At 38.8% G+C, this 20,012-nt stretch overlaps 1 long non-coding RNA gene across 1 annotated transcript; it reads left to right on the top strand.

Moving 5' to 3' along the window:
• The first annotated feature begins 1,350 nt into the window (after positions 1 to 1,350).
• Positions 1,351 to 19,691, top strand: LOC115375293 (uncharacterized). Its single transcript, XR_003929699.1, has 3 exons — positions 1,351 to 1,363; positions 11,736 to 11,740; positions 19,584 to 19,691. It is a non-coding gene; the product is annotated as an uncharacterized LOC115375293 (long non-coding RNA).
• The last annotated feature ends 321 nt before the right edge of the window (positions 19,692 to 20,012 follow it).

Genomic DNA, 20,012 nt, shown 5'->3' on the forward strand with positions numbered 1-20,012 from the left:
TAATGCCAGCCAGATGTTTGTATAGGCCTCATATGGACCTGGAGTGTGTTATGGCCAAAGACTCCCATAGCTTCCACCGATGTGACTTGGTTACTTAATGGGATTCTTGAGAACTTCTAAATTTGCTATCATTTGTATTTTAGATTCATTGTGCTTGCTAGTTTGTTAGATGTCTGGAACAAAAACAAACAAACAAACAAACAAACAAACAAACAAACAACAAAATAAATAAATAAATAAATAAATAAAAATAAATAAATGCTGTGAAAGCACATAGTGACTGTATACAGTTAAGAGCACAGAGGTGTTGCATCGTTGTATGACTCATGAATTTGACTTATTATCTCTGACAATGGCATTGGAAATGGGTTATGTTTTCCCCCATTTTATTTCCCTGTTTGTATTTTGCTAGCAGGATATCTCTAAAAGTTCTGAATGGGTTTTGCATGAAACTTGGCAGGAAGTTTAGTCATGTAGCAAGGAAGTACTGATCAGCTTTTCACACTGATTGGCCAAAGAGGATGTGGTGGGCATGATTACATTTTGGTGAATATCCAACGTGTGGAACTGGAGTTTCTTCACAATTACATAGTGTTGGTCGAGGTATACACTTTACTGAGTGCTGTCCACTCGACCATCTTTGAAAGACTGTTTTTCTACTACTGCCAAAGAGGAGAAACCTCTGGCAGGGGGTTATGTGGCCACCTCTACCCATCTGCATGTCTGTCTGTCTGTCTGTCTGTCAGCTGACTTTTGGTGCCAACTGGCCACCAGGGCTCGGCAGTGGGTGCGGCTTAGAACAACCAGGGTAGGAGTTTCAAAACCAACCCATGTGGCATAACAAAAACCCAGGTAGGATGGTCTTGGGTCAAGGCAGCAATGGCCAACTTTCCCCTCTGACTGGCCAAAAGGTGTGTGTCCTATGACAACAGTATTGCCTAAAGGGGACGGGGCTAGACACAAGCAGTGCTGTGGTTTCCAGCTGTGACCTTGGCGGGGGCCTGAGTTCTACTGAGTACCTTCTAGTTATGATGGGGTAAAAAAGTGTGTGCTGATGCTTCACAAGCCACTTAACTGTTATCAGTAACATTAACTATTTACCAGCTACAATAACAAAAACTGTTGCAACTTTTATAATAGTGACCAAATAGGCCCATCCACAGCAATGGCTGGGCCCAGTGAATGAGCCATCCCCAAATCTGCTTTACTCATATCAATGCTTCGATGTCCAAGATGGCTGGAGGGAGGGTGGGTGTCCTGCGGGCTGGCTGGTGGTCACAGGGGGCTCAGGGTCAGGGTGAGAGCTAGGTGACTGGACTGGACAGTTGGAGGGTGGCTGGCTGGCTGGTTGGTGGTCAGTGGGGTCTTAGGTGAATGGAGGTCATGGAGTACTAGTGCGATGATTCCGGGTGTACCAGGGGCATGACAGGTAAATGTTGAGAGTAACTATGACTCTCTTTTCCCTTTTTCTTCCATTATGTGCAGCTTTTTCACAAATCAGCAGCTTTCTCTTATTTTGCGCCATGGTCATGGAACAATCTTCAGAACACATTACAGCTTAATGATTTGGTCTCCCTGGGAGAGTTCAAAGCTCTGATAAAAAACTGTCTTACTGAAGAGTGCAGTTGCTACTCCTAAGCTGGATTTTGTTGTATGTGTCTGTTGTCCTTTGTCTGTTCTTAACATGTTTTATTGTAGAATTTTTGCAACTCTGTAACAGTGTGCTCTTCTTGGCCAGGTCTCCCTCGAAAAATAGATTTTAATCTCAAGGGATTTCCTGGTTAAATAAAGGTTAAATAAAATAAATAAATAAAATCAGTTATTATGTTTTTGTTGATGTTTTATAAATCATATATTATGGATTATTTTTTAAGTATTACAAAGATCAGGGACAAAACTGTTCAAAAACTGTTCACCCTAATATTTGTTAATCAAATGTTATCTAATATGTAATATCTGCAGCATATAATTTTTAACAGAGGTAGTAAACCTGCTAACTAAGTGATGCCAAAACCATTCCTGCCATCTCTGTCTATCCATTATGACACAATGGCTATATGGTGTTTTTTTTTTTAAAATACATTAGTTATTGTTCAGATAATATCATTTATAGTATTTCTTATTGATTAATAATTATGTGATAGTTAATAAACAAAGATAAATTCTAACCATAGCAGGCCTTTTTACAGTTGCAAACATGTTGGCCAAAGTTATATTTTTTTACCAAGACGGTACAAAAAACTTCCTGAAAGATTTTACTGGAAAATTGAACCAAAATTTAAAAAAAAAAAAAAAAAAAAAAAAGGAATATAAACATACCATTGTTTTTTATATACTTGGCAAGTGGCTAAAATGTTAGGAATGGAGTGATATACCCAGGGGTATTGAGGTATTGGTTTTCTATACTGTTTTTAGGAAATGTATGTGTGTGTTTTCCCTCACAGTATGTGTGTGTGTGTGTGTGTGTGTGTGTGCGTGTGTTTGTGTGTGTGTGTGTGTCTCCCTGTGTGTAGATGTATTTCCAGATTGCTTTCGGCAAACCTCATAGCAAGGATTTGTTTCTGTTGTACTGTGTATCCTTTCTGCAATCAGCTAGGTTCCAAATGTGATTTGGGGACTGGAAAAGGCAGAAAAAAGGAAGTTGAGTGAAGGAGTCAGCCTGCCATACTCTGATTGTGAGCCACATCACAACAGACAGGAAGTAACTGTTTGTTATCTTTTCTGATAGAAAATGAAAATGTTGTATTGCATGTACACCTTCCATGTAGTGGCAAGATCTATTCAGTGCACAGAGGCCTTTCAGACGCTGTTGGTGTCATTGTTTCACTGTGACAGTGATGCAAGATAAAACCCAGCGAATGCTATGAAATGCACGCATGCACACCCACACCCACAACCCATGGTCAGACTGCTGTGCACGCAGTTACAGAGAAAAACGGTGAGCCTATGTAAAGGCCATAGTGATAGTGTTTTTATAGTGTATATTGATATCCTTGTGTACTGAAAATAAGTTTTCCCATTGTGAAAGACTACTAAGACCAAGTCAAGTCAAGTCTAGAGAAATACAATCAAGAGGTAACACAGAGATATATGCAGGCATATTCGTAGCAATCTAAAGTACATAGTGAAATTATCTATTTATTGGAATGACTTTTTTCCCATTGTGAAACGTGTATGATATCAGTGAAATGTGAACCACATACAATAGACTTTATGAGTCTCTATTGGCGGTTTTCCACTAGCACCTACTCGGCTCGACTCGGCTCGATTCTACTCGCCTCAACACGGTTTCAGTGGTTTTCCATTACAACTGAGTACCACCTCATTGTGGGTGGAGTCGTCATAGCAAGGCGTTTCACGGTTGCTGTTGCCGTTTTTTTTTTTTTTTTTTTTTTTTTTTAAATGCCGGGTTTGGTTTTCATGGACGAGTTGCTCTCATGTGTCGTCACTCCTTGTCCAATCAGTGGCCTTCACGCCATTTACGTCACATTTTCGGCTCGACTCAGCTTGACTCAGCTCGCTTGGAACCCCGGCTGAGTAGGTACTTAAATAGTACCTGCTACCAGGTACTACCATCTAATGGAAAAGCTTACAAACCAAGTAGAGTCGAGCTGAGTCAAGCCGAGTAGGTACTAGTGGAAAAGCGCCATATGTCATTTGCAATATGCAATGAACATGAAACTTAACTGTGAAAAGCTGCTAATATCACTGGCCATGTTAAATGATTTACAACATAGACCTATGTTATGTTATGTTGATTTGAAATGTTTGTGTTTTGAAGTGACATTTTCCCCACTGTGAAATATCTGTGATACTATGGAAAGAGTTATGATGATAGATTAAGGTGTCACACAGACACTGTCCCCACTGTCCAGCTGACCATATAGTTTTGCATGGTTTAAAGTGCTCTGTTAGGACTTAATGCACAGAAACATAAAATAACACAAATAAAATCTATGCACAATACTTATTAAGAATCTCAATGTTAGCAAAACTTTTATTGTTTCAGTGAACACACCAACATCCACATATACATATTTACACGTACCCAAAGACACACACACACACTTACCTTTGCCAAGCATGGCGTGCATGCTGGTGATAGACCTGGTGTTGTGTATTCAGGCCAGCCACTGTAGATTACAGTGTGAATGGAATACAAAGCCCACCCTGATAAGATGTACTGCTGGTTACAGAGGCTGCCTGCTTTGCCGCACCGCCAGTGCATTTGAGTGTGAGGCATTTGACCCTTTTCTGTCAAAGTGTGAAAAAGTGCTGTTATCCCGTCTGCTTTGATTTAATCCTTGAAATTTGCATATACATAAATCACATTTAGTCCGGATTCTGATGAGCTGGCTAAAATACACAAAATACATTAGCAATTTCCTTGAAATTGAGTGACAAGAAAATAGAAGAGAGATTTTTAAAGGGGCAGTTCACCCATTTTGAAAAATGTCATATTATTTCTCTTCCCCTACAGCTGTTCTGTAGGACAGTAGTGGTGCTATCTTGCTCTCATTGTTACTGAGTGCTGGACACTGGCTGGATGCTGGGGGTGGACTTCCCACCAGCTAACATTTTTAAAAATATCCACCTTAATAACTTGTGTAGCATATTTTTTACAGTGCAAAATGGCATTAAAAGTGTCTGATTTGAGTACTGTGGAGAAAGTTGGTATTGTTAACCTCCAACATACGTACATGTCCTCAGTGAAAACACAATAGCAAACTCAAGCGATCTACTTCGTCTCTGTGGTGGCTACTGCTGCTCTGGAGTCATATAGGGAGAGCAGAAGCTACTGAATCTTTCCAAACGTCGATAACAGGGAGAATACAGCTGTATGCACACAATAATTTGGGCAAAATTATCATTTGTGTGCACACAGCAGTCATATGTGCATTTTAGTTTCTGAAAGTGATATTTTTAAAGGGATGTTAAACATTCTCAGTGGCAGGAGGCTAACAGTTAGCATTTGGAGCATCCAGCCAGTATCCAGCACTCAGTAACAATGAGAGGAAGATAGCACCACTACTGTGCTACAGAACAGCTGGGAGGGAGTGACATAATATCACATTTTTCAAAATGGGTGAACTATCCCTTTCAAGCTGCACAAGGCTGTCTTATCAGTATGAAACACAAAGTTTGACAACAGCAGAGAAGAGTGAACTCCATCCCCACTAATACAACCACCCTGTCTACCTCAATTCTGATTCTGGTAAGACACTGATCATGCAAAAAGGGGATCAGTTCAGAATTAGGGAGATGGTCCTATTGTTTTCATATCCAAAATGTATATCTGCATAAATACAGCACACATTTTCCTAATGTTTATTTATTTATTTTCAATTTTTATTTTATTTTATTTTATTTTTTTAAATAAGAGAATCTTTTACAAACTGTGCATTTCCGATGCAAACATATTTTGGGACTGCCCAGTTTTGTCATTGCATGTGTAACTTGACTTACATTATAGTCAAAGTAGAATCAAACATTCCTTTTCCAGTTGAGACCTGTGTGAAAACATTCCATGAACAGCTTCATAGATGTGTTAAACATGACATTAACTCATATATACACACTGTTGTGGCGTTAAACCGTTCTATTTCAGTACCGAAAGCACTTGACATTTCAGTTTGGTCTTGGTTATGCCCAATACTAAAGGTCAAACTGAAGGAAAGATCGTTCTCCTTCTGAACGTGTTTACAGTGCCAATATTGACTCTGAGATAGTGCAGCAAACACAAACAGCTTAAAACATCACAAGACGCCTGGACTGGACTGCAAATCTCCAAGGATAAAATCTGTCTGCAGAACAGAACAGAACAGAACAGAACAGAACAGAACAGAACAGAACAGAACAGAACAGAACAGAACAGAACAGAACAGAACAGAATAGAATAGAACAGATAACCAAGAGCTGGGTCAAAATGATATCCTAATTCATCAACCTTTCTCTGATTAATCTGATTAACATTTTTGTCCTATTTGTCACAGTAGGCCAATTAGCACTCTATTTATTTATATCAACTGGGAAAATATCATGAGTTTGATAAAATAGTCAGATTACTGTCTTGGATCTATAGATCAGCACAGCTGTGTAGAACATTTGATGAAACTGAACAACAACAACAATAAACAATCAAAAAAAAAAAGTTTGAGGCCCTCTTCATTTGGATTCAGGCTCCATCTAGTGGTTTAATGGCACATTGTCATATATACATCTTACACATAAAGTATAGCATGGCACCCTCTGCTGCAGGCTGACTTTACTGACATTCCGTCAGGACTGAAAGCTTTTCTCTCTCTCTCTGTCAAGTTGTCCATGTCATGGTGTCCAGTTGCCTATTTTTAAGGACAGAGACAGGTCAAAGTTTTGAAAAAGCCCATTTTTTTTTTTTTTTTGTAGTAAACCACATGCATTTAAGCGAAAAAAGAAATCAATTTGTGGTTGGGTTACAGATCTATTTCATCAGGGACGAGGAACAAAATACATTAAACTCAAAGAACGAATGCTTTGTACCAGATTAAGAAAACGATCATTTTCATCTGCAGTCCTCAGGCAGCTAGATGTTAAAAACAACATAAAATCACAAAGTACAGCGAAAACATACAACATAAAAGCAAAAAATAAACAATAACATCATAGGTGTACAATAAGACACCAACAAAATAACCTCCCCAAACCCCATCTCTCCCTTCCCCTTCTACTAAATATAGCCTACTCTCTCTCTCTCTCTCTCTCGCTCACACACACACACACACACACACACACACACACACTAAAACCCACATGAATTAATGAGAACAAGTTAGATTTTGAAGAATCTTGACTTTTTTTTTTTTTTTTTACTTCACAAGAGAAAGTCTGAAAGTCTGCACAGACTTTTAAATGAGACAAGAACTCACTACATCCCTTTATAGCTTTGCATGACAAGACAGATAGTGCAAAGGTGGTGTGCCACTTGGGAGTGCTACACTGCCCTCTAGTGGTGGACCTTGAGCCTCTGCTTGCGACTGAGCAGAGTTGAATGAAAGTCCTACTGTGTTGTGATGGTGCAACATTGTCTATGATCTTAAAAAACAACTGCACATCTTAATTTATAATGAGATTGTCAAAATTCAACATGCTGTATCCAGAAAGTATATACTGGTGATATTGTCATGACTTCCAATCCAATATTTTGAGAGTCTGTTTATAGAGTGAGAGACACATTTTCAGATTTTTTTTTTTTTTTTTTTTTTTAATGATGGTTAAGGCTATCTGGAAAAACCCCTGGAGGGCATTTTGCTGCTGTTTCACTGCAAAAACTCAAAATCTTACTAAGATTATTTGTCTTATTTCGAGTCAAAAATGTCTTATTACTAGTCAAAATATCTCATTACACTTAAAATAAGACATGATCAGCTCAGAAGTAACTTGTTTTTAGACAATTTTCACTTGTTTCAAGTGAAAATTTGCTTGTTTCATTGGCAAAATTTGCCAGTGGAAAAAGTGAAAATTCACTTGAAATAAGTGAAAATTAGCTAGAAACAAGAAACAAATTTTGCCAGTGAAACAAGCAAATTTTCACTTGAAACAAGAGACAATTGTCTAAAAACAATTTACTTCATGTCTTATTTTAAGTGTAATGAGAAATTTTGACTTGAAATAAGACAAATAATCTTGGTAAGATTTTGCGTTTTTGCAGTGTTGTAACCATTTCTCTCATGCCACTGAATGACTAATCAGAATACCTGAAGGATTTCATCCCCTGATATTTGATGCTCCTCAAAAATGTTGTTTATGATCCTCACAAATTTCAATTTCATATGTACCTTTCCCAAGTTTATGAACAATTACATTGGATTAGATTAGACATCCTTTATTGTCCTGAAGGAAATTTGCCTTCGACACATCAGTGCCTGTTTATGTAGAACAGAATATTGTTTTTATGTTTATTTTATACGGCACAAATACACACAAAATACATAGAATACACAGATAGACAATTACTTCCCAACTGCACTTGCCCATTCATATGAACATAAGGCCTGTCAGGTCTAGTGTTTCAGTCATAGTACCCTCCTGCAGTGTTGTCACTTGTGTCCTGTTAATCCAGTCTGCCAGTCCCGCCTCCTGTGTTTCCCTGCGTTGGTTCCCTGTGTCTCCCCTTGCCACTTGTTTCTGCTTGTGTTAACTGTGGTTGCATGTATTGAAGGTCTGGTTCAGACTGCAGGCAAATCAGATTTGTTTCTCAAATCACATCTTTGACGACAGACTGTCCACACTGTTATTTGCAAGTGATCAAATCGGACTTGAGAGGCCACACAACACCAGCCATTACATTAGCACGGGTTGCTATGGTGTAGGCATCAGTAACTATGTACACTGGAGACATGGCGTTCCAACATGGGGGCATGAGAAATGTACAGAAGTTTCCCTCCTAAGTACCAGCAGACAGTTTATTTCAGCGTCTGTTGTTCTCTGTGTTGTCCGTCAAGCCGCTCTGCTGGCAGCAGCAGCAGCAGCATGGATTCTGCTCAGCTGCTCTGATGCACTTCTGTCACTCCGGATTTGACGCCGTCATTGTGTGTTGAGTTGCGAGTGACAATTTGAAAACCTTCAGAGCGATGTCCCTTTGCTTTCCTATCTTCAGTCACTGTCACGGTTTTCTCTGGGGTGATTACACCTGCACAGCTCTTAGCAAGCAGCAGTGAGGGCAGAGCTGAGACTGCTGTGGGCCTTACTGGTTACATACAATTCATAGATCACCTTCTTTGGAGTGGCATGTGCTACACATATATTTTACAGCAGGTATTTGTTCTTGATATGAGGCAACTCAGTAACATCTAAGTGATCTTTCAACATATTTTATGTGAGGATGGTCCTAAGCCCTCAAATTCTCCACCCCTCCAAATTTTGTGTATGTGCATCAGTAATGGGATCAGCAAAAAGCCTTTAATGGTTGACTGTTTTGTGATTGTGACCTTCATCCTGCAGGCAGTTGTGAGCTCTCCATCCATCTGATATCACTTTACGCTCCTGTCGGATGTTCTTCCTGAGGCATACAATACCTGACTGTAAGGCAATACACAATCCTGAGACCCAGAATGCAGAAAACCAAGGAAATTCTGTTGCTCAGTCGATCTCTGTTGCACTGAGATCAGAGAGACGGCAATAGTCTATGTCAACATAGGTGTTTCACCAATAATGGTGAACACTAGTCACAATCAAAAACATCATTTAAAGTAATGTTTTTTTCAAAACTATGAGCCAGCACCCACTGGTTGGTCCACTCTAAACAAAGCCAATAATTGAATTAGAGTAACAATAATATATTTCCACTTTCAATTTAGGTGCCACACATAGAAATTGAATTGAGTATAATCAGCATTTTATAGGTTATTTTTTTTTGCTGCTATCTGTTGTGCAAATCTATCAGTCTGTTAAAAAACAGTACACTGAATTTAACCCCTCCATTTTTGCATAACTGGCATAGATTGTTCAGATCCACAGAACTACGTATTCCACAGTACTATTCTCTGCAAATACAAGCTATTTTTGAAGTGCATACCTGTGGAGCAAAAAGGACAAGGACACTGGAGGCTTTATTATGGACAGCTCAATCACAGTTATTTCCACTGTGTGCAAGATTATGACCGCAGCTTAATTCTTTCCAGTTGACCAGAAAAAGATCAGCACTTACTAGCTACGTGGAAGGGCCATTTCCTACGGTCAATAGAACGTCCATTATCCTTTGTTGTGCAAATCGCCCATAAGAAGAAAGTCTATTATACTAGTTGTTTTGTTGAGAAGGTTCTATTCTTATGAACCTAATTTCCTACCCTCTACAATACATTACACCTGTGTGTCTGTGACACAGCCACAAGAAAACTGCGCAATATCCCCTTTAATACCTTGTTACACTGTCTTAACATTTCTGTCTCTCCTTCTAATCGGCAGGATAGATTCCTACTGCTGCTAATTTCATGGCTCATAGGTTTTAATTAGAGCAGGATCCAGACAGAAGAGCAGAGAAGGAACCCCCTTACTGCCTTTACGTTTTTACACACAAATTGTTATATGATACGTGTTCTTCCGCATAGTAGGCTAGTGCTCTCTGTATAACCGTGCTGCTTTGTCTCATTAGCATGTATTCATTCATCTACCTGCTGTATTCCTTCAGTTTAGATTTCTGTATTTGCTGTTGCAAACAAAAGAAAGCTTGGGCAACTTGGCTCACACAGCATTCTTGTATCTTACAAAAGTGCTCTTTACCCATGGCTTGTACTGCAGCTATGTGTGTAATCACTGTGTTCTAACCACTTTGGTTTAAGGTTAAAGGACCATCACAGTGATTTGGCATGTTTAGTGTAGTATCTACAAAATGCATATACTGTACTTCACCTTTTCATTGTATTTCAAAACTCATGTATCCAGCCATTGATTTCCATTCATTCCACTATGACAGGTCTATTAAAGCCTTGTTTAAATAGACCTTTAAGATGTAAGATGCTTTAAGATGTAAGGGAATAAGAACATTGCTAAAAGCACAACAAAAAAAGAATATAGAGCAAAAAAAAAAAAAAAAAAAAAAAAAATCACACTGTGAAAAGTTAGTGAGTGAACACATTTTAGGATGAATTTGTAAAATTTCAACTGATTCAGCTGCCCTGATGCTCTGGGGAAGACTGCTCCATAGCAAACATTCTTTGACCCATTTGTGTGAACAGGGGCTGTGGGACCACTCTGAGTCCATGATAAGAGGATTTGAGGATCCTGGTAGCACTGTGTCAGAAGGTCAGAAATAAACCTGGGAGCAACACCATGCCAAGCCTTAAAAACAATGATTTTGAAGTGAATCTTGTAATGGATGGGGAGTCAGTGTTGAGACACCAGGACAGGGTTCACACTAAGGTTTTCGGCACATGATTTAACAGAGAAGTACATGGCCCAGGTTCCTTTTGAAGTGGTAGAGCTGGGGTTCGGGTTAAATAAATGATTTTTGATTTATCCTCATTAACTGAAGACAGTGTTAAGCCAAACAGCATTTAATAATGAGAATGTCAGACTTTAGTTATGGTCTACGTCAGGTAACTAAAATAAATTGGCTGAGGTTCAACCTGCACAATACAAAAAAAAAAAAAAAAAAAAAAAAAAAAAAAAATCAAACAAAAAAGCAGCAGTTTGCTGTTTTTCACCCTTTTTCTGTCTTTTTTGTCAAATTCCTGCCTGGTATGTAGATCCTATCACTCCCCCTTCTACAGTATAAAACCAGTGCCCTCGCATTCCCACATATCCAAATTACAGGTGAGCTGTGAGAGTGCCTCTGCCACTGCATTCACCACTGCAGCCACAGAAAAAGGTCATTCAAAGCAGGTGTTTGTTTACCTTGTAGCTGAAAGTCTGCAGCTTCAACACATTTTTGAATTGGAGGGCAGAGACAAAATAATCCAAGTACTTCAACAGGAGCCTTTAAAGAGTGAAATGAAACTTTTATATTTTGTACAACCAAGCTACCATGAACGTGGAAGCAGGGCTGACTGCACAAATGGAGTTTGAGCTCTCAACACCCTCTAGTGGTCAGAAATCACTTTAAGGCAGGGTAAATTTGAATGAAAATGAAAACTTCAGTTGGGAAGCGTCCTACAGTTGTGAGAGTTATCAGTAAATGTGTCCATTCACCACCACAACTGCACTACTCCAATGTCAAACTACTGCACATTTTCCACACTTCCACACAAATTTTATTTGAGAATGGGTGCTATTTATGACATGATGAAAGCAAGTGCTGTTGGAGATTATGTTAAATGTCAGCAAAAAAAAATATATACTTTTTTTTTTTTTTTTTTTTTTTACTTATTCATACTCCTGTTCATAACTACTTTTTCATTACTTCCCCCCAATCTACAGTATATTGCGATTTTTATTTTTTATTTTTTTAAGTTATGTTACATGTTTGAGAGTTGAAGTTTGAAATTTTCTCCCTTGTAACACATCTATTTGCATACAGGATATCCACTTAATGAAGAGTGTATTCACACTCCTGGGAATTTGAAAAATATTTATTTATTTAATTCATTTAACATATTTATTTGTACGTGTGGCTGCAGGGATAGGCATACCCAATGAATGAATTACTAAATGAATTAATAAATGCATGCCTTAATTACTTCATAAATCTAATTTTATGTCTCTTTTATGTCTCACAATATGAACACTAATAAACCAATGCAAACATGAATGCAATATGACATCATATATGTCGGTATCCACAATAAATAAAACACATCATATTACATGAGCATATCCATACTCACCAATGTCGTAACACACAATAATCATGTGAGTACCTTCAATAGATATAATAAGAACTAAGGGCTTTCATAATTAACAGTCTATTTTACTTCCTTTTCCAAGCTTTACAGATCAAAGTTTCATTTTTGAATGACCATTCTATCTTCATATAACACATCAGACCAAACCACCTCAGTGTCCCTATTTTTTTTTTTTATTTCTATTTTTTTTATATATTTATATTTTATTATACAATGGGGTTCTCAGGTCATATAAGGGACAGAGAAACACAAACTGCAACTCATTTTTAATCACATGTAACACTGCATATAATAATTCAACAGATCACATATATTCAAAAATTGAATTAATATTTCTGTAATATCTATTATTTTATCAGCTTGCTGACCAGCGTCTTGTAATTCTGAGGCTGAGTATAAATTTGTCTTTGGACCATGGGCCAAAACATGTGGTAACCAAATTACTCTGTACTTGTACCCAAAAGCCCTGTGTCCTGCCGCCCGTGCCTCCTTCTCTCTGTGAACACTAGGTGGTAGTCTGCCTTCATATGCACAGTTAGCAGACCAGAGGCTTTTCAGAATCAGACAGGGTGGCTGAGGTTTCCTCACCTCCAACATAACAGAGAAATGATTAAGCATGGTACTGTAGGCTGCTGCTCTCTAAGTGGAGATTCATGCATAGAAACAAACAGAACCATTCAACAAAGCAGAACCACATGGGATCCTTTCATCAGAGCATTGCAATTGGTAACAATTCATGCACACTTACCATAAGAACCTGGCTTGTGCTAGCCTTGATGGGAACAGATTCTTACCATAAACCAGAATTTATTTTTAGGGGGTCAAAGTCTCCCCTCCATTGTTGTGCTGATTATTTTTCTCTTCATCTTTACATCAGTCTTTTTCTCATGACTTCTCTTTCACTACATCCCCTTTACTACAACTATGTATTAGCGTTATACCACTGTATACGTCTGATGTTATATCAGCCTGATACTGGTCTTTCATTGCCAACAGAGATCAACACATGATCATATTCAACAGTGTCAGAGCTGTCAAACTTTTTAAAACATAGTTGTGTAAAAATTTGAACTGACTGGATTTCAGATCTCATTTCACAACCTATCCAGGGTGTTTCCTTGCCTTTCCCAGAGTGCTTCCTTGGATAAGTTCCAGCCCGGCATGACCCTTGTAGGTAAAGTTAATTAACGAATAAGTGAAAATGAATAAACAAATAGATAGTATGTGATTTTTCTTTTACCATACCAAGACATAAATTCTGTGGCTTATTAATAATTACGATTTTTCTTATTCAGTATTATTCTTAAATACTATCTTCACCATCTACCAAGATTCCAGATTATCTGAAAGTCAATATCTGAAATAAAGGAGCTTCATTAGGGGCTGCATTCTCTACAATAACATTATTGTCATCATGCTGGTGAGACCAACCAAGTATTGAAAATGATTGGAACTGGCACTGCAACAATATGATCGCAAATGTTTTCCTAGGTAACACTGTTGTACAGCTAAAAACTGCAAACATTTTGGAGGCTTGTAGTGTTTGAGTTGATGTGAGAAAGTCCATGTCCACACTCACTCGCTAAAGCTCCAGATTTAGATGGAAGACTTGGCTGCCCTCACTTCTTGTCTTTTGAAATAATCCTCAGTGTGTCGTGCTGACGTGCTGACAGACGATAATAGGCTAGAATTTGTTGAAGCTAGCGCAGGATGGAAGGTGCAGCTGAACAGTCAATCAAATGGGGGTGGCAGTAATGAAAAACTGAGGTGTTGTTCTGATTGGATCACACCACTCTTTCTGGTAACTTTTTAATCAGCGGTATCTACACCTAATCAAAATGATAAAAAGATATTTAATTAAAAAAAAAAATGAAGAAAGAACTGTGAAGAAAAATTGCAGATTTCAGTTTACCAACCCATTAAAAATGTAAGATACAGAATATCATTATAAAATATAAATTCTTCACAGTTTCAGCACAAAAATATCAGCACTGGCCATCAAAACCCCTGATGAGTCAAAGCCTACAGTGTTCCTTCACACTTCAGTCACTTCATTTGCATCCCTCCTTCCTCATCCCTTCATCTGTTTCCTCTAACCCCACACAATCTCTCTGCCTCCCGAAATACCTCCATACTGCAATTCCTTGTCCTCATTTTCATCCTTCCTTTTTCTTTGCCTCCGTTCCCCAAAACCACCGTCTCAATGTACCTTCACACTAAATCTCATGCTCATTCATTTCCCTTCACTCATGTTAAGTATGTCTCCTCCCTCCCTTCCTTCATAATTCATTCTGGTTCTCCCTGTCTACCTCCAATTTGCCACACCATGTTCTCAGTGTTTTACACTTACCCTGCTCCCCTCTCGCCTCCCTTTAACCCATACTACCTGGAGACTTCTTTTGAGGCTGTTTCCTGACTCCCACTCATTTATCCTCACTTGATCTTTACCTCCTTCAAAAAACACAGACACAAACCTCCTTTCCCTCCTCCCTGCATCGCTCTCTCTGATTTTGTTCTCGCTCTTCTTGTTCTCTAATCCTCCCTCTTTTTTTCCCCTCAAGAAGAATGTCATACCCACATTGACACAAAGCAATGCTGTGATGCATCTTTTATGTAGAACTTTTGCCTCTTCCTGCTGCATCCCTATTCATAATTCACTAGCGTGGATGGGACGGTGTTAACCTTTGAACCCAGTCTTGTCATTCAGCCTCCAGTGGTATTTAGTGTAGGCTCATTCAGAGCTAGCTGCATGGTGCCTATGGAGGCAGCTGCCACTTGATAACCGCTAGACGGCAGTTCCACTGGTGCATCCTACAGAATGGGATGTGGGATGTGGATCCAGCCATTATTTATCAGAATAGATTAAAATCTCTAATCAAACACATTAAAAGAAAATTTTGCCAGTGTTTATGTGGATTTCCAATCAGTGTTTATGGTAAATGTAGTCAATAAAGCAACAAATTCCTCACTGTGTGCTATATTAACAGAAGGATCTGTGTTCTCCTGCTTGCAGAGCCATGCCAGGAGGACGTATTTCTCATTTTGCTCACCTGGCTCTGTGTACAAAAAATTAGAATGTTGTCTTTAAAAAAAAAAAAAAAACAACAACAACATTGTATTTATACTGGTTTTGCTACAACTAACATGCCTTGATGAGAGAAAAAGAGAAAGAGCTGAATGATAGTGAGGGAGAGAAAGAGAGAGAGCAGAGTGAATGAAGAGAGGGAGCAGCGATCGTGGGAATAAAGCAATGAATGAATATAACATTCTCTAATTGTTACATGTTGGTTGGTTGCTGTCTGAATGCAACCCAATGCAGCTGAAGCCTCGACTCCTCTCCACTGCATTTCTTTGGTCATTTACTCTGGCTCAAATAAATACAGCTGGATACTCGAGTCAGCCAAAACACTGTAAAATATATCCTCGTCAATTCAAGAAAAGGCAAGAGAGTTTTGTTTTTGAGTGGCACCTAAAGTACAACCCGAGCTATAACAATATATAGACAATAAATGAATGATAAATGAATGAATGAATGAATAAGACACACACACACACACACACACACACACACACACACACACACACACACACAGACACACGTTAATTTTGATTTTCACCCCATGTTCTTCCCTGGTGTCCTCTGATTGGATGGCACCCTCAGCAAGGGCTAGGTCTGCTACAGCTGCACCCATACTAACAATTGGACCCTATTTTTAAAATATTTCTCTATCACTGCTTATCCTGCTGGGCACAAAATTTCAGTTAACTGGCTGTGGTCCACTCATTAATTCCAAGCAGTTTGTGACTGGTAATAAAACCAGACTAAAATCTCTATGAGCCACTCAGTTTCATTTTCATTCATTTGTAAGTTGGCCATTAAGCACGAGAGAGAACGGGAAGACTTGTGGTGAACAGTGAACGGGAGTGCTAACCTGGCACATCCAGCTGATCTCACATGATCACAGGGACGTGGACAGACATTCTGAGAGAGACATTCTGTTGCTCTAGCCTGAAAAGGGCAAACTTCAAACAAAGTCATTACCACCCTCCCATGTACCTGCCTGATGGTCCCCTCAAGCTCTGCGTGCTCTTTCTCACTCTCCGGTCAGGAGCCATGTGATTGCGCCTCCTTAAATTAAATTTAAGGATTAAATTGTTAGAAACAGAATTCAGAATACCACTGTCCACAGCATTTTCCATTCAAAACTGTTTGGGCATGGTAGAACTACTATTTAAAATAGCAAGTGCGTACTGTCATTCAACAGCTCGAATCACTTCAATTCTGAACATCTGACTGCCTCGTCAGCCATGTCTCACTGCAAAACATGTACCAAGACAACTGAGCACTGTAGTGTAATCAGATGGAGTTCATCGATGTGATGTTGACAGTGCCTTGACTCAGAGATACACGGTGAGGCCCAGGAACTGGACTGGAGTCAGCTATATCGAGTGTTGTCTGTAGAAATATGTACTAACATACAGAATCATTACAAAACGTCTGACCTGCTCTTATTCTTTGGCAGCGCCCTGCAGTCAAATTAGAAAATTCTACCATACAGAACAGTGGTTGTTACTTGTGGAAAAATATAATAAAAGTTTAATGAAACGTGTAATAAAGTTTGGATGATATGGTGATTTAACTTGGTCTAACTTTAACAGTTATGGGCTACTCGAATTTATCAGCCACAACAGCAATAATATGGAAAAAAAAAAAAATCCTCCAAAGCAGCAGCTCAGTTCAAAAAGGCAAACACACTGTTGCTCCAGCAACTTTAGCCTGGCCCAGTGCACGTCATCATATTGTCAATCATATTAGTTTTGATTCATAAAACCATCTGGTCACTCTTCATCTGTTTAATTTGGTAAATGGATTGTTTTATTTATTTTATTCCTCTTCATATTTCCACATTTATTTCCATTTCATTCCTTTCTTTCTTTCCCTTTAAATTCCCACATTTCATTTTTTAAAAATTCTTTTCCCATGTACAGTTCTATATTTATTTATTTATTTAATCTTAATTATTTATTCTCTCGCTATTTTATTTATAACTGTGGCGGGGTGTACAGCCTGCAGTCTACTGGTGTCAGTTAAGCCAAAGATGACATCCTGTTTTGCCCCTTTCTTTTCACATCTACTATTAACTGTCAGTTTCAAGGCAGCTGTCAGTGACTATTATTCACCAAGCAAAGCAACGTTTCTCTCTTAACCCGGTTAATCAAGTAACCTCGTTTTGTATTAATGCATGTAACTGGAATAATTGGGTTAGAATAATGATGAGAAACCCAATTAAGAATAATCAGGAGAAATCAGGTTATGCTGACAGACTTACTGCCATATCAAATAGATAAATGTGGCATATAAACACTTTTCTCTTGCACAGTCTGTAACACTCACATAGTCAGGGTGAGCAGAGATGCTGTGATCTGTATCTGTATCAAAGTACCTGTATTTGAATAGAAGTCCGGAAGTGGGTGTGGCTTATGCTGGATGTCACATATCAGGAAATTCTTCCGCATCATGTGACCTTAGTTATTATACACTGCCATATCTGCCCTGCCACACGTGTACTATATGACATGTTTACATCATATGAAATACAGCAGAACATCCACCACTGACATTTGCTTACACCATGTGATGTGAAGCCTGAAATGCATGTAGGAAAAATATCAACACCACGGGGGCAAGCCAAGGAACATCTGATACCATTTTCAAAACTGATGAGCGCATCAATTATTAGTGAAGTATCTTTGTTTACAATAATTCCAGAGGGGGACAGCTACCTTGTAGGATTGTCACCAACACAGAGGAGTGTCCTGTCCTGCTTGGAAGGTAAGCCTACAGCCAGAGGCTATAATTTATTGAAGTTCCTGTGTATACACCTCCTTCAACTCCTTTTGTGACCTTTCAGTATAAATATGCTTTCACACATGCCGTTTAATCAGAGCCGGTAAGTGATATGCAGCCCTCCTGCTCTATCAAGCTCTGAATTGGCAATAAAATAAACATAAAATCTCAAAAACTTGCAATACATTTTTTTCTTTGGTATGATGTCACTAATCAGCTGGAGAAGTTTCATAGTGATAGCTATTAACTGAAAATTTTCCCCAATTCCACTCAATTTACTACTCAATTTCTACTCAATTTTCTCTAGTTTGGGCTTTAGTCTCAAAAAAAAAAAAAAAAAAAAAAAAAAAATGTTCCGTATATTTTAGTATATGATTCAGGAGGGTATTAGGACCATTAAAAACTATGAGACATTTCTTTTGCAATTTTTTTTTGTTTTGTTTTTTGGGCTAGATTGACTGGCCTTGTTTAAGTTTGGCAAGTTAAACAAATTTAAAAATCAGGGTTGGCTAACCTTTTACTATCACTGATAGCTTATTTAAACCAGACACTTAGCAAAGATCCTGTCCTGATTTCCTAATTAATCTAATGGTACTGTAGGGAGTGATTTTCAGGACTGGTGTAAATCATCCTTTTTAAACATTAATGTGGAAAACACAAAACAGATGTGTATTGGTTTTCGAAAAGATCCCACTGTCATCCCACCTGTTGTGATGGACAATCAGGCAGCTGACCTGGTGCAGCAGTACAAATCCCTTGGTACTGTAAACAACACCAAACTGTGCTTTGAGCTGCAGGTTGATGCTGTGTGTGAAAAAGCACATCATGCACTTTTATTTGCAGTTTTAATTTCAACGCTGTTTTTATGAAAATGTTTTACTCTTGCTTTACTGAATCTGATCTTACCTTCTCTTTTATCTGTTGGCACAGGTTACTCTCTGTTAAGCAGAAAAAGCGTCTGCAAGCTATAGTGAAGGTGTGCAGCCAAATTGCTGACACACACTTGAAGGAGCTCCATGGCGTGTGTCAGCTCAGGTCCCTGAAAAAAGCCCACACCATCCCTTGTGGTCAGAATGCATGCCTGTACCATCAGGGCACAGATACACTCTGCCATGATGCACAAGAAATACATTTAAAAGGTCATTTATTCCTGCTCTTATCAGCCTTGTAAATGCCACCTTGTTGTATGTCATTTATGTTGGTATTTGTTGTATTTATGGCTTTGTTTGTAATATATTTTTTACTGCTGGATGTGAGCCAAATTGCCCCTTGGGGATCATAAAGCTACCTTGAACCTTGGCAAAAACAGCTAGGCCTAGCTAGGTGACCCATCATGGAATAAAGAAGAAAATTATAGCTGCTGTGCAGCGATGGGTCGGGTCCGGGCAGTTTTAAGCAATTCTAAGCAACAAGCAGAGGAATATGAACTTAAACTGAACTGACTGACACACCTGCTAAGAAAAGGGCAGGACAAAGGCCTGGAGGGGACAGATGATTGGCCAAGACACAACAAAGACATGCAACACAGGGGCGGGGCTAATGAGACAATGCAGGGCAGGTGTGAGGACAAACAAGCTGACAAGACTATGGAGGAACAATAGGGACAAAATGAACACAGCAGACTAAAATATAATAAACATTATAGCTGCTGTGCAGCAATGGTCGGGGCCAGGCAAGTTTAGGCAATTCTGAGCAACAAGTAGAGAATAGGAAGATGAAAAGAAAGGTGGCATTCTTATGTGCATTTTGCATCAGCTGAGACTTGAACTCACAGTTTCTGGCATGAAGGACAACACTCTATCTCACTGAGCTAATTGACAAGTGTCAGTTCATGTGAGGCTTCACTA

Source organism: Myripristis murdjan, chromosome 17, assembly GCF_902150065.1.
Source record: "Myripristis murdjan chromosome 17, fMyrMur1.1, whole genome shotgun sequence".
NCBI classification, from domain to species: domain Eukaryota; kingdom Metazoa; phylum Chordata; class Actinopteri; order Holocentriformes; family Holocentridae; genus Myripristis; species Myripristis murdjan.